Here is a 5,313-nt window from a genome sequence, read left to right on the forward strand (position 1 = left end):
TTTTTAATATTTCTTTATTTATTTATTATTTATCTCGGCTGTGCTGGGTCTTAGTTGCGGCACACGGGATCCTCATTGCGGTATGTGGGCTCCCATTTGTGGCATGCGGGCTCTTAGTTGCGGCATGCATGTGGGATCTAGTTCCCCGACCAGGGATCGAACCCAGGCCCCCCGCATTGGGAGTGCAGAGTCCCCCCCACTAGGCCACCAGGGAAGTCCCTGGTAGAGCGAATTTATAACAGGATATTGATATCATGTTGTTCTACCTTATTCTTTCTGTTTGAGGCAGACCATTTTTGTTATTTTGGTATTGGTAATGTGTGATGCTTGTTTACACATTCTTAACACAATTAAGCAATAGCGGTATATCATAGACTTAGAGCTAACTGGCCAATCTGTAGATTGAATTTAGCACCCAATTCATATTTTTCCCTTTTATTACATTATCTTTATGGTAACCACATGGAGATATAAATTTCAGGAAGTTTCCAGTTCAAAAACCTCAGGCTCTCACCCAACATAACACATTTATACAACATTTAAAAGTACAAAAGCTCCTTTTGGTTAAGGGACAATACAAGAAAACTCATAAATTTAATGACACCAGAAGTTCTGGTCCGCGCTGTCCCAGAAAAAGGTTGCCAAATCTGTTTCTTGGCTCTCTCGTTGGTAAGAATGTCCCCCTCTGATACTCAGCCCAAGGTGAAAGTTTCTACACCAAATGTTGGAGCCTAGGTTTTCAGAGTCCAAGCTGATGACCGCCACTGGTCCTTGGGCCTTGGGAGCACCCAATTTAAAGTCCCTTATCCCAGTGGTCTTCACACTGAAGTAAGGCCACCCACTTATGAGATACAGGAAGAAAATGTAACTTCCATTTTTTTATACATATTTTTATTTTTTATATCATGTGCAAATTTCTACTTAGGTTTACACTATATATAACATATTAGTCATATAATATATACCTCATTTATAAATAAATAACTGCACATATTGCTGCATACTTAGCTATTTACTATTAGGAGTACTCAGTCAAAATAACTTAAAGACTACAGTTCTGACAGTAGCTAATCAGAGAGAATGGACACTAAGGGGAGAAATGGGATCCTTTGAAAGGGATAGACAAAGGTCCAGTGATTAACAATATAATAAAAAAGTACAGATTAGAATATTATATGTGTCAAGCGATTTGTTTATAGATTCTTTATATACTTATTATAAAACATAAAAATGATCCGTATTCACCAACTTAACAGGAGTTTTACTAACTATAAGTAGACTACATACAACTTTCATAATAGTTTGGAGCAGTTTAAAGTTCAGGCACAAGTATTTCGCATATAGTGGCTTTTCATTTTCTGGTTGTGGCTGACCTTTATGTAGGCCTTTTTTATTGCTATAAATGTTCTTTTTCAAGGGATAAACTGTTTTTGTCTTTTTGTTCTTGGTGGAGGGAATGTAAAGTAACTTTAAAAAGTTTTAAACAAATTATTATAAATCAGATTATGAGAGACATGTTAATTTTCCGTGTTTCCTGAAGTTGCTAAAATTTGTGCATATTGCTTTTATAGCCAGAAAAAATATTTAAAAGAATTAATAGAAGTAACTCCTAGTAATAGAACTAAAAACAATCTGCATATCTTCTAAATTACCTATGGTAGGGGAAAAGGTAAGAAGGGAAAAAGAAGTAAACAGTAAAACATAGAAAACAAGTAGCAAGGAAGCATTTATAAGAGGAAGAAAAAAGTTATGACAGGTTTAATCAAGTTTGTTATAACAATAAATATAAGTGGGATGAACATACCTTTTATAAGGAGAAGACATACTCTAAAGTTTTTTCAAAAAGCCTAATTACATACAGTATACAAGAGTAGCACCTAAACAGCATGATTGAAAGAAATTGAAAATAAAAGAATAGGCAAACCAGATACATTATAATAGAAGGAAAGCATAAAGGGGTGATAATGTTCAATTTGACAGAGCTTAAAAGTAATAAATGGAACAGACTACAATGGTGAAGCATATAAGCCATAATGATGATGTCATGAATCAATATGTAACCAAATTATACAGAACTAAATTTCTATAAACTTTTTTTTGTTTGTTTCTTGTATTGGGCCACACGGCGCAGCTTGCGGGATCTTAGTTCCCCGATGATCAGGGATTGAACCCATGCCCCCTGTAGTGGAAGTGCAGAGTCCTAACCACTGGACGGCCAGGGAATTCCCCAGAACTAAATTTAAATGATAAAAATTGCAAGAGATAAAGAGAATTGTTATATCTCAAGAGTAGTTTTGAAACTTGAGTAGTTCTCTAAGTCTATGACAGATAAAGATAATAATTTTATTATTACTATATTCTATATTTTTATTTCAGCTGCTATACAAGAAAAATAACTATTCTGAAAACAGAAAATATGTGTTCTCCATGACTCATGAAATATTTATGAAAATTGACCATGATTTTTGGTCACAAATAAAATTTCAGGTGATTCCAAAGAGTAGAAATAGATTGTCCTAGACTCTCTGCCTATGGCAAAATAAAATGAGAGCTAAGTAATAAAGATAGGAAGGAAATTTTGTAATTTTCAGATCTTCTCTAACACTCTTGGGTCAAAGAAGAAATCAGAACTGCAGTTGTAAGATAAAGTTGGCCCTCCAGCCCTCTGTGTCCAAGGATGTGGAACCCGGAGAGGTGGATGGCCAAATGTAAGGGACTTGAGCTTCCTCAGATTCTGGTATCCGTGAGGGTCCTAGAACCAGTCCCCCACAGAACTGAGGACGACTGTATGTAAATAATATGATAGTTCACAGTATGCTGCATTTTCTTTTGTTTTCCGATTTAAAAAGCCCAATTTTGTATTTTGGTTTCAGAAGGGTAGTTAAAGGACAGTATTCAATAACAAATGTTTCTTGGCCCTCTGTAATGTGCAAGACATTTTGTTTGATGTGAGATATAACTCTGAGTAAGACTGAGCCTTGGTGCTTCTAATCCACTGGATTTGATTATTCAATGCACATTAGTAGTAACTTAATTGAGATGCATATATGAAAAATCCTGTATAGTTTCTTTGTAATGAAACTAAAGAGTTCAGTATGATCATTTTAATTTTCAGCAGAGGTACCCATGGTACCTATATGGAGAGGAGAAGTAGATTATTACTGTAGATTGATTGAACTGTGTAGAATGTCTGGAGATCTTGGTTCCTTTTTACCTCTATCACCTGGTAGCAGTTCTGTTTCATTGGACAATTTAAGTTTATCCCTCTGGGCTTCAAATTCTTCATCCATAAATGAGGAAGCTGAATTAAAATATAAGATTCTTAATACATGTTATTTTTGTGTAGCTGTGAATCAATTCATAAGTATTGAGCATCAAGTTCTTTTCAATCTGTAGGGACCAAACTTATGCTCTAGTTGGGGAAGAAAGACAAATTTAGGGCTCCACGCAAGCAGAGGAGAGTGCGTATATCTTTAAAAAGGACAGAGATGGAGAAAAGAAGAGCATTGGGAAAGGTTTCACAGAGGCAGTGTGACACCTGAGCTGATCTTGAAGATAAGTTTTTGTCAAGTGAACAGGGAAGGAGAACATTTTAGGTGCAGGAGATAATAGAAGGTATAGAGGCAGAGAAGTGAGCGTTTTACATTTGGGAAATTGCAGTTAGTTTGTATGGCATTTCGTAGTTAACATGGGTTTATGGAGGAGTAGCAAGACATCAAGTATTGATGTATATGGGAGCTGAATTGTGAAAAATAATGGGCTTTAAGTTAAAGGCAGTGAATAACCATGGAAATTTTTTTAAGCAGTGGAGGGAGGTGGCACTGTAAGATTTAGTTAGGGTGGACGCAGAGATAGCATTTAGGAAACTGACAGTTGAGACATGATGAAGTCTTAATTAAAGTAATGGCAGTGGAGATGATATACAGGTTTTAGAATAGGTCTCTAAAATGGATGGGCTTTGTAGGGTGTGACAGCCCTGGAAGTGTGTGCAAAGTTTAATATGTGAATGTATTTTCCTCTGGGAGAGGGTCTATAAATTTCATCACATCATGCAGGAGGGCTATTAGGGTAAATAAATATTGTAGGGAAAATTCACAGAGTGATATTTTACAAACTATGAAGGTTAAATAATTTTAAGTTTTACTTTATTCATTAGTGACTAATCTAATCTTTTTTCACTTTTTTAGAGTGGACAGGCCAAAATCTCATCAAGTTCGAACCTCTGGTACAATAAGGCGAACCTCTTCTTTGGATACGACCTTATCTCACAGGACAGTGGCCACGAGATCCTCATGTTCATTACCCTTCATGCATGAAAGATAAAGCTACTCAGGTAAAATAAGCAAATCAAAATCAGTTTTATTGTCCTGCAGTTCTTCTATTTTGATCACCGTAAAGAAAATTAATCAAATTTTCCCAGTTATTAAATATATTCAACCAAAGAAGAAAGCCATTTCTTTTAATAAACTTTAGACTAAGTATTTTTATCATCTCGGTTTTGAAAGTTTTAAAATTATTTAATATTTAATAAATAGCACATCAGTCTACATTGTGTGGTTTTTGGGACTTATAGTTTTAGGAATTATTTTCCTACAGAAATTAATGGCTAGTAACTGTATTAGAAAATACAGGCATTTCTCGTTTTACTGTGCTTTGCTTTACTGTGCTTCTCAGATATTGTGTTTTTTTTACAAATTGAAGGTTTTTGGCAATCTTGCATGGAGCAAGTCTATCGGCGTCTTTTTTCCAACAGCATTTGCTCACTTTATGTCTCTCTGTCACATTCTGGCAATTCTTTAAATATTTCAAACTTTTTCATTATTATTATATTTGTTATGGTGATCCGTCATCAGTGACCTTTGTTGTTACTATTGTAAAAAGATAATGACTTGCTGAAGGCTCAGATGATGATTAGCATTTTTTAGCAATAAAGTATTTTTAATTAAGGTATGTATATTGTTTTTTTAGGATGTAATGCCTTTGAACACTTTAATAGACTACAGTAATAGTATAAACATAAATTTTATATGCACTGGGAAACCAAAAATTTGTGTGACTCTCTTTATTGCGATATTTGCTTTATTGTGGTGGTCTGGAACCGAACCTGCAGTATCTCCAAGGTATGCTGGTATAAGTAGTTTTTGAAGAAAAGCTTGTACAGTTCCTGGAAATAATTTATAAAGTATTAACACATGGCTAAGGAAATATATGTTAAAGGATTTTTTTTTCTGTTTAAAGCCAAAACTAAAATCCTTGAGAGAGAAATAGAAAATTTCCTGTTTGTCACACCTTCTCTATTTGTGGATCACAGCT

This window comes from Balaenoptera acutorostrata, unplaced genomic scaffold (genome assembly GCF_949987535.1).
Source record: "Balaenoptera acutorostrata unplaced genomic scaffold, mBalAcu1.1 scaffold_1003, whole genome shotgun sequence".
In the NCBI taxonomy this organism is placed as follows: Eukaryota; Metazoa; Chordata; class Mammalia; order Artiodactyla; family Balaenopteridae; genus Balaenoptera; species Balaenoptera acutorostrata.